At 36.6% G+C, this 17,821-nt stretch overlaps 1 protein-coding gene across 34 annotated transcripts in view; it reads right to left on the bottom strand.

Moving 5' to 3' along the window:
- Positions 1 to 17,821, bottom strand: part of PHF21A (PHD finger protein 21A) — a 194,510-nt gene that overhangs the window by 162,956 nt on the left and 13,733 nt on the right. For all 34 annotated transcript variants that reach the window (XM_049713201.1, XM_049713200.1, XM_049713199.1 and 31 more), the window contains one exon: positions 780 to 820. The gene's annotated coding sequence lies outside the window, so the exon portion shown is untranslated. The remainder of the gene's footprint in view (positions 1 to 779; positions 821 to 17,821) is intronic.

Genomic DNA, 17,821 nt, shown 5'->3' with positions numbered 1-17,821 from the left:
CCTATTCCAGTTATCTTGTTTGAATTTAATTTTTTAATCATAATACATGCTCTCCAAATAAGATTAATATTTGTTTGGTCTTTAGACACTGGACTGCCCTGTGTAATCTGAATTAGACATTCAAAGAAATGATTAAGTGTGATGATTTATAAGCTGTTAAAGTAGACATTAAAGTTGATACTAGGAAAAAAATGTGTTTGCCTCTATGCCCCACACTGCTACATTTCTCTCTTTTTTTTCCTCTTCAAGAATTATACAAAACACCACACACTGAAAATGCAATATCAGACATGAAGCCAACTCAACATTAAATTTAGTAATATACATGCTTAAGAGTCCCAAATTTCAAAGTCAAGGTTCCCATAGTTACATTAACCTAGCCATTTTGCACATATACTAAGGCCATCAAATTTAACGCATATTAAGTAATACAAAACACAATGGGAAGCTTAACGTTTGAATTTCCTGATTTTTAAATTTTTAGCCCTAACCACTGCATTAAGGACATTTTTCGCAAAGGGGACCGTTACATTTTAAGAGGTTACTGAATGCAGGAACATGCATGCCTAGCAGTATTATTAGGAACACAAATGCATTTGAGATTTGGCTACGTGAAATTAGACAAAAATTCACTTTCACTCAGTACAAACAGCAAAGCCTCATTCTCATTTCTGGGAGAGAGCTTTTTTTGCAAAAATAAAAAATAAAAATCACTGAACATTTGAATTATTATCCAACTAGCATCAGGCACACTATGGCTGCCTGAAGAAAGCACTTACCAATTTTGGGGAAACTGGCTCTCCTTCAGCTCTCTTGCTCCCTACAACAGAAGAAGGGGAAAATGGAATTAGACTACAAACACAGATTTATGACATGTCATCAAAAGCTGATTTTTAACAGCAACAACAAAAAAAACCACACACACACAAAAATGTCCAAAGTTTTAAAACCAAAAGAAAAAAAAAAAAAGAGATAGGTAGTTTTTACAACAAGGAAAGAATTCAAGGGCAGTTAGATCTCTTTTTCCAGTTTTTTTCACTTTTCCACAGCTTTTTCAAGACAAGAAAAACTAAGTAGTTGACGGCTTCCCTTTCCTAAGAGACAGAGAAATGAAATGCACCTCATCTAAGTAACACAGAAATAGAACCCTCATCCCCAACAAATGAACTTTCACTGTTTGCTGCTCTATGTTACAAATTAGGCTAACATCACTGGCCCTTAGTTTGGTCTACTTAAAAGGCCTTTTTTCAATTAATCTTGAAATGGATTTGTTTTATATAAGGCTTAAAATTCACAGCATTTTATATGTATAGTCATAATTTAATTTTTCATTCACAATCTTAAAGTCTCACCACCTGAAACTGTAAACCACATAACACAAAAGTGACTTTCCCTATGCCACACAGTTAATCAGTGATTGAGCCAGAAAGAAAATCAAGGTTTTGGGATCTCAATCCAATGCTCAGTGATGCTTTTATCAACTGTGTGTTGTTTTTTTTTTTAAGATTAACTATACTCCATTAAGTTAATTTCAAGGTCATGTCAGGCTATATTGTTTATTTATTTTTAACTCTTCCTTGCCCCAAACTTCTTTTTTAGTTAAAAAAAAAAATTTAGGAAGCAAATATTAAAACTTTTCCCTTAGTATTAAAGTATTAAATTATTTAAACTCCACATACCATGTTCCAAACCTGAATCATCCTTATGCTTTAAACACAGTACATTTGTTGACTTATGTTACTCCAATAGGTATAATGTAAATTCTCATTTCCTTAAGGGATATTTCAAAAAATCTTCATGTCATCCAAATTATAAATTTTTATTTAATCATGTACAGTCATACCAAACACACAGTAAAATAATTTTAAAGGGCCCCGATTCATGCAGTTAACATTCATTTCCAAAAGAAATCCAATTTGCTGTTTTATCCTGCCTTTCTTTTAGCAGCAGCACTTTTTAAAGTTCTAAAGTCCATATAAATGGCAATTTTAATCACCAAGATTAGAATGACTCCCAACCAAAAGAAAAATGATGCAAAAATCTGTAGAATGATGTGGTTATTAACAAGTGGGTTCTTGGGAATTCCCTGGTGGTCTAATGGTTAGGACTCCATGCTTCCACTGCAGGGGGCACAGGTTCAATCCCTGGTCGGGGAACTAAGATCCCACAAGCCGCACGGTGCAGCCGAAACAAACAAACAAACAAAAACATGAAGTAAATGCTCAGTAAATATTTGTTAAATGAATGAATTCACTGAGTGGACTCTTAACTCTCTGTTGCAGGCTTATTTTCCCTATTAGGCATTTCTTATTAGCTCTTTCATGCTGGGGATAATTATGCATCGATCTCCCACAGCATTATTTGTTAAATGAATGACTTTGGATAAAAACAGTTGATTAGGAAGTAAAATACTGTCATTTTAAAATATAATGAAAAGACAGATAAATTGGATCAAATTAAAATTAAGAACTTCTGTTCACCCAAAAAACCCCAAAAAAACCCTTACGAGAATGAAAAAGCAATCCACAGAACTGAAGATTATAACTGCAATACATATAATAACAATGGCTTATACCCAGAATATATAAAATATGTTGAAACTCAAAATGATCAGGGTGGGGTTAGGATTTTAACTTTTACTCATATGGCATCTGAGAAAGTATAGTCAAATAAACTCTTCTGAAAATCATATTCAGTAAAAAGGGACAATGGATGCACCTTATCTCTGGGGCATTTTCTCCAAAAATAAACAGCAGAGTCAATCCCTAATTGACAAGGAATTTTGCCATGATATCATGAAACTACTCATAAAACTGCTTGCAGGGACTGCAGAAATCACATTGGAAATCAAAGCCCGAGAGGTTAACTGACTTCCCGGAAGGTTACACAGCTAGCTGGTAGTAAAGCTGGAGAGAAATCTACAGATCCTGAGATTCCTTTGACTGAACTGGCCTTTCCACTAGACCTCACTTCCTCTTAAACAGCTGTAGCAGTTACTCTCCTAAGAAAAAAACTACAATAAATGCTGACCAAATACTTTTGGGAAAATCTTCATATAAAGTTTTAAAGAAAAATCACATAAGTAAACTATCTAGGGCAGGTTTTAAAACCTGAGATCCTTTATGCCTAAGGGATCCCCGTGAATAGGCTTCAGAGGGGTTTGCCAACTCCATGATACTATATGCTAAATTTTGAATGTATGAGAATTCTGGGAAGAGGACCCACAACTTAAATAAGATTCGCAGAGGTTCAGATACCCAGAAAAGAGTAAATTATTTTTAGACTGGTGATTCTTAAACACTGTGCATCAGAACTACCAAAGTGTTCCTTCTAAACACTGATTATTGACTACCGTTGGGATACTGATTTTAAATATATATATATATTCTATTTCTGTAATTTAATAAAAATGAGTTAGCAGCAAAAAAGATCTACATATAAATTTGTACTTTTTACACTATCCATATGCAAAATATATAAAACTGAAATACAAGTTTGATTTCCTCATGTTAAGCTGATTCAAAGTCCACTTAATTTGTTTCTCATATTTCACACTTGTAGCTAAGGTAGTTCAAATTTTTTGCCTTATTTGCTTATTAAATTTTTAAAATATAGACTTGTTCTTGAAAAATACATTCAAAACACATAAATTGGAGTAAATGAAATTATTTTTGCTTTTAGAGAGGAATACCATCTTGCTAACATAACTTCATGTGATTTTTTGCAAACTGAAGATTGTTCACCTCCTCTCCAGAACTTCACAAGTACCTGCTTTAATCAGAGCTGGTAAAGAAATGAATCATTCAAATTTCTGATGTGGTTGTAAAATTTAAAATATCATCAATAAATCAAAAGGGATTAATAACTACTTTGTAAGTACCTTTTGTAAAACATCTAAAACCTTTGTGTATAAAGACTATACATTAAACAATAAACAAATTTTGCAGAGAAAAAGTTCAACACAAGATCATGTTTTAAATTAGGCTAAAATCCACCCCATTACAAATTTTGAACAATTAAGTTTATAGTCTGTGCTCAATCATAAATTTTGATAAGGGACTAGAATAGCACAGATAATTGTCATTCAAAGACACTTTAAAATGTCACCGTACGCAGAAGATTCAATCTCTTCTACTACACCAAGTTGATACACTAATTTTATATACAGTAAATTTTACTGCTTTTTATCTGCCTTTCCTAATTCTAACAATATAGTAAGTTTGAAATAAATTTAAAGGCAAAAAATGCTCAGAAGAAAAAGCAGAATCCTGCTAAATGAGATTTAGTCCTTTAGGCCTCAGTATCATAATCATCCCTCTTGCCCCCATCCCTCTTAACCTTACCCTCTCATGGGCATCACTCTAGCACTTCTCCCCTCGCTCTCAAGAAGCATCAATTTTTCCATTACTGGATCATTTTGTTTCCTTTGTCTAAAAAAAAAGCCTCCCGTGACTCCATATACTTCTCTAGTTATTGTCCCACATCTACACTCCCATTTATAGCAAAACTACCTGAAACAGTTAACCAAAGTCACTGTCCCTAGTTCCTCTCCTCTCATTCTCTACTGCACCCACTCCATTAGGGCTTTTGCCTCCTTCAATTTTGTTAAGATCACCAGTGACCCCCCTGTTGCTAAACTCAACAGTAAAGTCTCAGCCCTCATTTCTCTGTTCAAACAGTATTATTTCACCTAGTTGACCATTCTTCCTTCCTGAAATCCTTTCTTCTCTTGACTCCCAGGACACCACTCACCCTCAATTTTTTTCCTAATCTCTCTAGCCACTCTTCTGGGTTTCCTTCACTAGTTCTTTCTCATCTCTCAAGACCTCAAAATGTTGAAGTGCCCCAAGGCTCGGTTCTTGGAACTCTTCCCATTAGGTAAGCTCATGTAGTCTCATAGCTATATAAAAGGATCTGTACTGGTGACTCCCAAATTTGTACCTAGCCCAGACCTTTCCCCTGATTTCCAAACTCATATATCAAACTGCCCGTTCAACACCTGTCAAATTGGCTCCTCAAGCTCAGCAAGTCCAAAACTAAACTCTTGACTGCCTGTCCCCCAACCTCCTCCCCAGAGTCATCCCCATTTCAAAAAATGGCAACTCTATCCCTTCAGTCAAAACCTTAAAGTCATCATTGACTCCTCTCTTTCTCACACTGTACATCCAATCCTGTAACTGACCATCTTGCCTCTGCCTTCAAAATACATGGACTTTGACCACTTGTCTCCAATATACTTCCACTTCCTTGGTCCAAGTCACCATCATCTTTCACCTGCATTACTGCAACAGCCTCCTAACTGGCCTCCCCACAACCACCTTTGCCCCCCAGAGTCTATTCTGTCAGTAGCCAGAGTGACCTTTTTAAAATCCAAGACAGAGCTAGTTACTCCTCTGCTCAAAATCCTCTAATGGCTTCCCATGACACTTAGAGAAAAAGCAGAAGTCTTTTACAATGGCCCACAAGGCTCTAAGTGATTTGGGCCTCTGTTACTCTCAGACCTCATCTCCTTCCCTCTCCCCATTGCTCAGTCTGCTCCAGCCACTGGCCTCTGTTTTGTACTTCTGAAACTCCAAACAAGTTTCCTTCACAGGACTCTCCTGGAACACTCTCTCCCATCAAATATCTTCACAGCTCACTCCCTCAAATGTTTAGGAAATCTATAGCAGTTGCAAGAGTAGAATACTAAAGGACTAAAATATTCATCAGAATTGTTCTCCTCCCCAAACTTTCACTTGGGGGATGCTCTTTCTTATACCAAGAATACCCTTTTTTTTACCTTTTCTCTGCCTATCCAAATCCCACCCAGTCATTAGGGTCCAGATAAAGACTCATGATTAATGGAGACCTTCCCAACTCCCAGTTCTCCCTTCTTTGAATTCTCAAACTGTTTATCATCTCTCTCATTCATCTTAGAATTTAACCACATATTGTCTCACACTGTTACTTACCTGTCGTATTTCCCTAACTAGACACACACACACAAGTAGAATAGAAATAATGTCTTGCACCAGTAGTTCTCAAACTTAGAATCGGGATAACTCTAAAACTTCAAAAAATATATAGAGTCACATGCCCTACCCTTAAAGATTCTGAATTCATTATGTCTGATTTGGAGCCCAGGTATCTATATTTTATTTAAATTTCCCCCAGAAGATTCTGATGGACAGCCAGGATTAGGAACCGTTGCCTTGCAGTCCTCTGTTTCCTTTGGTACCTGGGAAAGTGGGCCTTCAAACAGCCTAAAGCTAGAATGGACACCCCAGAGTGCCAGATCCATACCTTCATTTCAAGAACAGTGGTCCAAAAAGTCTAGATGTCTAGCCACAAGCTATAAAGATTGTAAGAGGCAAAGCCCAGTCTAAAACCCAGATTCACTGCTCTCAATCCAGGAATCCTTCCATGAGACTATACACAAAGTAACAAAAATCCAAAAATTCAGATAAGTATAGTAAACAGTGATTATCTAATCCTTGACCAGTGATTGCAATGTCCACGCGCTAAGACAGTGCAGATTATTAGCTCCTATATGCTTGAAAAACGTGAGCAGCATTAGCTGACTTAAAATGCTAGAGAGTAATTGTGGAAAGGCTTACAAATAAAAAAAATAATTTCTACTAAGTTCTTACAATATGTACAAAAACTTGTAAAATCATTTATTTTGTAGTGGATAAGTATTAAGAAAAATAAATGCAAAGAAGAAATCTTGCTTCATCATGTTATAAAGTACAAAAATTCTTATCCACAAGCTTCCACAGTTCACAAAGGTATAAATGTTTTCTGAGTCTAATCATCATAACATAACCTTAATTACAGATCAGACTTAGTAAATCACCCCATATCCCAAGACAACTCAAACTCTTATCTTAATAATCAGTTAACCTCAGGACCAAAACTCTTACCATCAACAAAAAAAATAACTGAGATATCTATACAGCATTACAAAAGAGTTTGGATTTCTCTTGGTGTATAGGGATTTAAGCAAGGGCCTCCTATTAACATTAATGGGAGTTCTGGGTGTAAACCATAGGCACCAAAGAGGAGGATCAACGCCCAGCAGTGCATCTGTGAAAACTCTTTCTGTTGCACTAACTGCAACTAATGGGACTTGTTCTCTCAGAGATGGGATAATAGACCCCAATTCCTATGTCTCCAAAGCACAAATATAATTCAAGTAAAACTCACTAAGGAAGGTCATTGGTAAACACCTAATTTTAAAAATATACGAAAAAAAGCTAAACTAGAAGAACAATTACCACATAAAGGAAATTTTTAAAAATAGCACCAATATGCACAGAAAAAAACTAGTGAACTGCTGTAGATAAAACACCTCACACAAATATTCAACAGGATTAAAACAACTGCAGCAGCAGCTTGTCCAAAGAAACACACACACACACACACACACACACACACACACACACACATCCCACAACAAAACAAAAACTCCTCCCCTGATGGAGCCCTAAGTACACTTCAATCCTTGCCTTTAAAACACAGAAGAAAACTCCTGCTGCACTGATAGCCAGGAATAATCACAAAGCACTTCCAGACAGACGGATAACAATCACAAGCTGCCAAGGAGGACCAAAACGAACTAAATAAAAATCATAGCACCTTACTGTGTTCCATACTGCCTCATTTCTCAATACAACACTGCTGGGACTTCCCTGGTGGTGCAGCGGTTAAGAATCCGCCTGCCAATGCAGGGGGCACGGGCTTGAGCCCTGGTCCAGGAAGATTCCACATGCCACGGAGCAACTAAGCCCATGCGCCACAACTACTGAGCCTGCGCTCTAGAGCCCACGAGCCACAACTACTGAGCCCACGAGCCACAACTACTGAGCCCACGTGGCACAACTACTGAAGCCCGGGTGCCTAGAGTCCATACTCCGAAACAAATAAAAGCCACTGCAATGAGAAGTTCACGCACCACAACAAAGAGTAGCCCCCACTCGCCGCAACTGACCAGAGGGCAGAGAGCCAAAGCAAGAAGAACTACAATCCTGCAGCCTGTGGAACAAAAACCACATTCACAGAAAGATAAACAAGATGAAAAGGCAGAGGGCTATGTACCAGATGAAGGAACAAGATAAAACCCCAGAAAAAGAACTAAATGAAGTGGAGACAGGCAACCTTCCAGAAAAAGAACTCAGAATAATGACAGTGAAGATGATCCAGGACCTCAGAAAAACAATAGAGGCAAAGATCGAGAAGATGCAAGAAATGTTTAACAAGACCTAGAAGAATTAAAGAACAAACAAACAGAGATGAACAATACAATAACTGAAATGAAAACTACACTAGAAGGAATCAGTAGCAGAATAACTGAGGCAGAAGAATGGATAAGTGAGCTAGAAGACAGAATGGTGGAATTCAGTGCTGTGGAACAGAATAAAAAGAATGAAAAGAAATGAAGACAGCCTAAGAGACCTCTGGGACAACATCAAACACAACAACATCGCATTATAGGGGTCCCAGAAGGAGAAGAGAGAGAGAAAGGACCAGAGAAAATATTTGAAGAGATTATAGTCAAAAACTGACCTAACATGGGAAAGGAAATAGCCACCCAAGTCCAGGAAGCACAGCGAGTCCCATACAAGATAAACCCAAGGAGAAACACACTGAGACACACAGTAATCACACCGGCAAAAATTAAAGACAAAGAAAAATTATTGAAAGTAGCAAGGGAAAAACGAAAAATAACATACAAGGGAACTCCCATAAGGTTAACAGCTGATTTCTCAGCAGAAACTCTACAAGCCAGAAGGGAGTGGCATGATATACTTAAAGTGATGAAAGGGAAGAACTACAACCAAGATTACTCTACCTGGCAAGGATTTCATTCAGATTCGATGGAGAAATCAAAAGCTTTACAGACAAGCAAAAGCTAAGAGAATTCAGCACCACCAAACCAGCTGTACAACAAATGCTAAAGGAACTTCTCTAAGTGGGAAAAACAAGAGAAGAAAAGGATCTACAAAAACAAACCCAAAACAATTAAGAAAATGGTCATAGGAACATACATATCTATAATTACCTTAAACATGAATGGATTAAATGCTCCAACCGAAAGACACAGGCCTGCTGAATGGATACAAAAACAAGACCCACATATATGCTGTATACAAGAGACCCACTTCAGACCTAGGGACACATACAGACTGAAAGTGAGGGGATGGAAAAAGATATTCCATGCAAATGGAAATCAAAAGAAAGCTGGAGTAGCTATACTCATATTAGATAAAATAGACTTTAAAATAAAGAATGTTACAAGAGACAAGGAAGGACACTACATAATGATCAAGGGATCAATCCAAGAAGAAGATATAACAATTATAAATATGTATGCACCCAACATAGGAGCACCTCAATACATAAGGCAACTGCTAACAGCTATAAAAGAGGAAATCGACAGTAACATAATAATAGTGGGGGACTTTAACACCTCACTTACACCAATGGACAGATCATCCAGACAGAATATTAATAAGGAAACACAAGCTTTAAATGATACAATAGACCAGACAGATTTAATTGATATTTATAGGACATTCCATCCAAAAACAGCAGATTACACTTTCTTCTCAAGTGTGCACGGAACGTTCTCCAGGATAGATCACATCTTGGGTCACAAATCAAGCCTCAGTAAATTTAAGAAAATTGAAATCATATCAAGCATCTTATCTGACCACAATGCTATGAGATTAGAAATGAATTACAGGGAAAAAAACGTAAAAAACACAAACCCATGGAGGCTAAACAATACGTTACTAAATAACCAAGAGATCACTGAAGAAATCAAAAAATACCTAGAGACAAATGACAATGAAAACACGACGATCCAAAACCTATGGGATGCAGCAAAAGCAGTTCTAACAGGGAAGTTTATAGCTATACAAGTCTACCTCAAGAAACAAGAAAAATCTCAAGTAAACAATCTAACCTTACACCTAAAGGAGCTAGAGAAAGAAGAACAAACAAAACCCAAAGTTGGCAGAAGGAAAGAAATCATAAAGATCAGAGCAGAAATAAATGAAACAGAAACAAAGAAAATAATAGCAAAGATCAATAAAACTAAAAGCTATTTCTTTGAGAAGATAAACAAAATTGATAAACCATTAGCCAGACTCATCAAGAAAAAGAGGGAGAGGACTCAAATCAATAAAATTAGAAATGAAAAAGGAGAAGTTACAACAGACACCGCAGAAATACAAAGCATCCTAAGAGACTACTACAGGCAACTCTATGCCAATAAAATGGACAACCTGGAAGAAATGGACAAATTCTTAGAAAGGTATAACTTTCCAAGACTTAATCAGGAAGAAACAGAAAATATGAACAGACCAATCACAAGTAATGAAATTGAAACTGTGATTAAAAATCTTCCAACAAACAAAAGTCCAGGACCAGATGGCTTCACAGGTGAATTCTATCAAACATTTAGAGAAGAGCTAACACCCATCCTTCTCAAACTCTTCCAAAAAATTGCAGAGGAAGGAACACTCCCAAACTCATTCTATGAGGCCACCATCACCCTGATCCCAAAACCAGACAAAGATACTACAAAAAAAGAAAATTACAGACCAATATCACTGATGAATATAGATGCAAAAATCCTCAACAAAATACTAGCAAACAGAATCCAACAACACATTAAAAGGATGATACACCGTGATCAAGTGGGATTTATCCCAGGGATGCAAGGATCCTTCAATATATGCAAATCAATCAATGTGATACACCATATTAACAAATTGAAGAATAAAAACCATATGATAAAAAAAAAAACTAGAGAAAGCCCACGCATAGCAACAAAGACCCAACGCAGCCATAAATAAATAAATAAATTTATTTATTTTTATATATGTGTGTGTGTGTATATATATATATATATATATATATATATATATATATATATATATATGGCACCGCTGTACCCACCAGGCTAAAAAATGAGCAGGTGCCTTTCAGGCTATAAAAAAATTAGTGAGACACACACACACACACACACACGTACACACACATCAATCACAAACACAAAGGGAATGATATTCTTTCACATGAAGGGGCTTAAGAAACACAAGGCTTTGCTGTAAGCCTAGAAAACTAAGAGTAGGCCTTACTGCAGCAGTGAGGAAAAAGCCAAGGTTTATCCCAAATCCCCATTCAAAGACTAAAAGAACTAACATTTATTTCACTTAAAAGGCTTTGGCAACAATCCACTTTTTTTTTTTTTTTTTTTTTTTTTTTTTTTTTGGCGGTATGCGGGCCTCTCACTGTTGCGGCCTCTCCCGTTGCGGAGCACAGGCTACGGACGCGCAGGCTCCACGGCATGTGGGATCTTCCCGAACCGGGGCACGAACCCGTGTCCCCTGCATCGGCAGGCGGACTCTCAACCACTGCGCCACCAGGGAAGCCCAATCCACTTTTTAAAGAAAGAGAAATTAAGATTTTCCCCATTTCCATCTCCCACAGAAAATTAGAATATTTTCTCTCTAACTACATAGGTTTAGCTCTACAACACTAATGAAAAAGAACCCTGACTTAAGGCCTGAAAACTAAATGGTTCCATAACATTCACATTAAAAAAAAAAAACAAAAACAAAACTATGTAGTCCAACGTATTGATTCTTTACCATCACTGCTATCATTAATGAACATTTAGCTTTTTATCTGTACTTTGAAATGTCAGTGAGAAATTGAAACAGCTACAATATGCTGGGGATTTTAACTTTTGAAACAAAAACCACAGCGAAACATGAGTCTGAAGCATAAAGCCTCAATCATGCTGATAAGTAAGTGGTCCTAAAACTTGAAAGTGAAAGCAATACAGACCAGAAAAGAAGTTTGCTTGATATTAATGCTAGCCTTTAAAACCAAAAATATGTTCTGTTACAGAAGACTGAAATCAGGGCTTCCATTAACCTTGTTTAAAAAAAAAATCCCATGAGCATGGATTTTTTTCCTAAGTCTCTTCATCAGAGCAGCATGGGGTCCCATTAGGCACCCTATTTTACTTCTACCTTATAAATAACGTTAGCTATTCGCTATTTCCATGGAAACCAAGTACAGAGAAACCCACTTAAATGAATACCGGTTAAAGGAATAAGTTTTATTTTAGAAAGGTTTTGCTGCTCTAGATGAACTCTACTGGGGAATACTACAAAGTCTTCGTAAGTATAATTTTTTAAAAGATATCTTTGGTATAGTGGGAGCTTATTAAGAGTCCTGTTAAATAAGTACACTCCTTTCACCAAGTATTCCAAACAGCATCATAATGTTAAAAGATATCTTTCCAATGCACTGTACAGGGGTTTAGATGCACAACCACCAATGACTATGTATGCTTCCTCATGCATCAGCGTGGAATAATTACCCCTATGGGTCTAATTTAAACTAATAAAAGCAAGGAAATTTAGAAATAAGGCTACCATCACCTTGCAGTAACTACTAATGATCAGGACCCACAACTGGAGACACACGCACAACTTACTACCCCTCCAAAGAGAAACAAACAATAACTTAAGTTCTAACATCCTAAAAACTGTTACCAGGTCCAGGGATAGCAGACATTCAAAATTCCCTCCTCAACAAACTTTCACAAGTTATAATATGTATTCCCTAGTCAATCAATATATACATTTGGGTAAAATAGAAATAGAATATGCAGGATAAAGTATAGAACAGGGTTTAGTGATTTCCACTTTAAGTTGACTTAAATATTGCCTGACATACTCTAGAAATGATCATTACCGGTGGTCCACACAAACATTGCAGAGAGGCAAGGGCACATAAAATTAAATGCAACTCATAAGAACAGTAAATTCAAAACTAATAATCTTGAGTTTCTAAAGATAGAGAAGAAAGCTAAAATCTTTCCAGCAGACATGGTTCTCCATCAAGTTGATGGTGGCTCAGATATCTTCAATAAGTCAAAAAACTAATGAAAGCAACATTACCCTAAAAGATGATTACCACTGTTAAACTGACAGTGCATGAAGAGTTAACATTCTGGCACACATACTTTTCCCTTGAGTATACCAACATATCTACTTGTAATACATGCTCTAAAAACATAAAATTACTTTCCTTGTTATGTTTCACATACTGTAAAGTTCGGCAAAATACAGGTAATTGTTGAAGTTCGGTTAACAGGTACGTGGGGTTTGTTAATATTATTCACTCTACTTCTGTGTATGTTTTTAAATTTCCATAAGAAGAATTTTTTTTTAAATCCTATAAAGTTAAAGCTCTTGTCTCAAATATGTTTTTCTCTATGTGTAACTGAATAATGGATTAAATGCCTGGTACAGATCTTAGAAGCCACCAAATTTAAAACCAAGATAGCCATTACATGTAACTAAAGCTGATTTCCAATTTTTACTTTTCTTACCAAAACAATTCAGTTAACAGTTCAAAATCACTACAAAAAAATCTGAAATGTGTTGCTACTTGCACAATAGGTCTGCTATTGTGCAAATTCCAACAATGAAATGAAAGCAATCAATGCCTGATAACAAGGTATCATAACCATATTTTGTATTTTACAAACTAAAGAAAGAAATTCTACCAGTCCTCTCTCTACTAATAAATCAAAATACTTTCAGAATGAGCAACACCAACATTTCCATTTTCTTTCTCCAATTAGGCCCATAGGACTACAAAGGGCAGTCTAACAAATTAATGCTTCCTATTTCCTTTATCTTAGTTAAGTTAACAAGGCTTCCCCCTCCCCCTCTATGATCCCATCTCACCCCCTACCAGAAAATACAGCAACTTTTGAGGTAAAAAGGTCTTTTTCTATTCTCTCCCTTAGTCCAGACATGAAATGTTTCACAAATACTCAGTTACTTTGGAAGTGATTTTAAGCTATTATTCAACTCCTGGCTGAGGGCCCAAAATGGAGAGGTCCACAAACTGTTAAGCCTTAAGGTATTGATAACAGCTCTCTCTGTTTAAAAACTAATAATTACAATGATGTTTTGTTTTGAAGAGAAATAGAGTAAGATGGTGGTTGCTTTGGAGGGAGTGATGCACAGCAGACAGGGAATAGCATAGGCACAGTACAGACATAAAAGACTGTAAAGAAGAGGGGAGAGGAAAAGCAATGGAGGGTCGATGGCAGCATCTCTCTACAAAGTAGCTAATGCATCATGAACTGGACAGGTTCCTGCACAAGTGTAACAGGAGTTCAGCCCTGTCATAAGTAGCCCACCTTTTACAAATCAGGCAGGGACAAAATGATTTTCAAAATTGTGTAATTCTTTAAATCAACCCCAAAGAGGCTATAGGGTCCACTTCTAACTCCTATATTTGTTAAAATGAAATACACTTCTAAACTTTTTACAATTCCATTCACCCAAGAGAAGCAACTTTTATAGGCCCTGCATACAGGCTGAAATAAAGAAAACACAGTACACATGCTACACTAAGTCTAAGACTACAAAGCTTTACTTACTCTAGCTATTGTAAAGTAGTATTATAATTTTTTAATTGAAAAAATTAAAATTGCTCTATTTTTAAAAATATTTGTTGAGTTAAAGTACAGCACTTTATCAAAACAAACTTGTTGGAATTTCTGCTCAGAAAGCAGAAACAATGTTTTAGGAACACAGACAAAATAAAATATAGTAGGACTTCCCTGGTGGCACAGTGGTTAAGAATCCGCCTTCCAATACAGGGGACACGGGTTCAAGCCCTAGTCCGGGAAGATCCCACATGCCGCGGAGCAACTAAGCCCGTGCACCACAACTACTGAAGCCCGTGTACCACAACTACTTAAGCCTGTGCACCTAAAGCCCGTGCTCCGCAACAAGAGAAGCCACCGGAATGAGAAGCCCGCGCATCACAACAAAGAGTAGTCCCTGCTCGCCGCAACTAGAGAAAGCCCGCACGCAGCAACGAAGCCAACAGCCGAAAATAAATAAATTTATTAAAAAATAAAATAAAATATACTAAATACTTCTATCTACCTACTAGGCCTTTATCAAATGGTGCAGCTGGGTAAATGAGAACAAAAAGTTAATGGAAGCTATTATTCTATTTTTAACTCAAATGCTCACTAGTGGTAACATATACTATATTCAAACACACTTGTTGAATCTCAGGAAAAAAACTATACAGACCAAAGACCAAAAAAGTTTCAGATCTAAATTGACAGTAAATGAATAAGATTAATTATATTTCATACTTAATGATCATTCCCCTTCCCTCAATGAGTGGTTTCACTTACCAGATAGATACATACATACCTATAGATACACTTACAGATACCTACATACTAATGAATACATTGAAAACTAAAAAATACATTAAAGAAACCTCAAAATATATTAAAAACTCAAATTCTTTACCAAAAAAATCTTAATTCTGAGATCACTGTAAGGCAGAGACTTAAAGTGTGGCTTTTCTCACAATCAACCTGCTCTCAGGCCCAGTTTCTAGGCTCAACATATGATGATTAAATATAGAAAGAAAATAACAATCACTGTAAGAAAAGACTAGGCACCAGATGAGAGGAAGTTTCACAAAGGAAAAATGCTCAAAACCAAAAGGCAAATAAACTGTGTCCATCATTACTAGAAAGCATTTGTATGCCACTTTTATATCTCTGGGGTTCTACATTTGTTTCCATTAGTTCTTACACCAAGCATACGTTCTCAAGGGTTAAACAAACACAAGCAATTTGTCCTGAGCCACAGACCCAATGGACTGACCAGCTGATTAGTATTTTGAACTTGTGAGTTATAATGCTTTATCTACTACTGCCTTGGTGCTAAGTGACCTACTATAAACACCAGTATCTTGGTGCAAAAAAATCTTTCATCGCTAAGAGTTTTAATAAATATAAAATGCCCTGAAAATACTTTTTAAAGTCTCTGTAATAACTGACACCCTCCCATGTATTCTATATTTCTCTCAGCAGTTTTCACAAACAAGAACTCATTAAATCACTTTACCATCCATACCTTTTCTAATGACGTTTCAGGAAGAAAACTCTCCTCTCTTCCTAAGTTGTTCCATATTTAGTCTTTTCCCATAAACTTTTAGAGGGACTGTAACAATAGCAATGATAATAGCAGCTATTGCTTATAAAGTGTCCTAAGACTTCCCCATTTTATCTTCGTATCAATCCAAAGAGGTTAGTATTATCATCCCTATGTCATCAGTAAAGAAAATGAAGTCCAAGTGAACAGCACAATGCTTGTTATACAGCATGTACAGGAGACATCTTTTTTGAGAAGAGCTTAAATAATTAGTCCAAGGTCACACACTCAACTAAGTGGTTGCACTAAGATTCCAAACCAGAGGTCAGAGCTCCAAGCTCAGGCTCTTTCCCCACTATGCAACATTTGTCTCAAGCCTTGAGAAGAGAAGAAGAATCCACAATTAAGGTTAAGTAATAATAGCTAACAATAGCTACCATTTATTTAGTGCTTACTACGTGTCAGGCACTTATTTATTCCTCGTAACAACCTCAGAAAAAGGGTACTATTATGTATTCATACTTTACAGGTGAAGAAACTGAAGCAGAGGCACAGCAGGTGAAGTGATTTGGCCACTGTCACAGAGCTAATACAAATCCAGACTGTGCAGAGCAAAGCCAGGATTTGAGCCTATGCATACTCTTACTCTTAACTGGCCCATACTCTTAACCACTGTGCTCTACTGCCATGCTAAAAACTTCCCTTGTCTTGAATGGCATGAAAACAAAACTTTTAACCTTTTCCCAAAATGAGTATATTGTAAGCCTTCATGCTTTGACTGAGAGAAAACTAGTAGTGCTTTTCTAAGCATGCGCACCAGACTTCTTTACAGGCACAGAAGATATGCCCCTAGTGATTAGATCACTGCACTGCTCAGGAAGTGGCACACTGTAAATCAGGTTAAGAGCCCCCAGCCCATCTCCCTCCACACCCAGACACACTAACCATGCACTGCAAGTTACAGGCAATTCAGAGATGTCCCTGTGCAATCTTCTATAAAATGAATGTCACTCTGGAAGTACCCAAGTGTGCATAGTACCCTTCCATCACCCTTTCATCCTCTTCCCAAACACCATAAAAAACACAGCAAAAGGAATGAATGAATCTAAGCTACTTAAAAATCATAACAAATGTCCAATGATAACTACAAATTTAAATGAGAAAAAAATGCAAAATTCTCATAATTTTGTAACTTGTCCAAATTCCACATTCAAAAAGCAGTAAGCCTCTTTGAAAGTCTCAATTCTTAGACTACCTTATTATCATAAATGCGCCTTGAAGGGTGCGTAGAAAAGCCCATTTTTGCCTCGGATTCTACAAATGTTGATATGCATATTTAAAACAAGAATCATTACTGTTGGATTACAAGTTATTGGGCTTTTATACTAATATCTATTAATATGACAATGTATTTAATAATAACAAATAAAAATATTAAGCATGGATTTAATATTTGTATATTAACATGTAACATGTACAGAAAATAAATAGAAAAACAGGACTGGACCTGGAGGTACTAAGAACCTGACACAATGAGAACAGGAACTACTGCAGCTCCCTCCATTGACATCGTAAAGTTGCCACATTTTCTGGGCTCTCTTTTGAATTAATGTGGCATCTGTTCCAAGTACAGCATGCTAACATTTTACTAAAAGATATTTTCATTCTACATTTGTATCTGGTTTGCTTTTTATTTGAACTCCTGTTTTATTTCAGTGGTCATTATTTCTTTATACCAAGTTGTCAATTTGGCATTCCTGATCTCTCTCTCCTGAGCACAAAAAGGGTGGGGAGGAACCATCACCTTAAAACCCTCTAACAGCAAAAATTAC

The sequence above is a fragment of the Orcinus orca genome, chromosome 8 (genome assembly GCF_937001465.1).
Source record: "Orcinus orca chromosome 8, mOrcOrc1.1, whole genome shotgun sequence".
Taxonomy (NCBI): domain Eukaryota; kingdom Metazoa; phylum Chordata; class Mammalia; order Artiodactyla; family Delphinidae; genus Orcinus; species Orcinus orca.
Note: the sequence above shows the minus strand (reverse complement) of the source record. Positions and strands in the feature narration are given on the sequence as shown.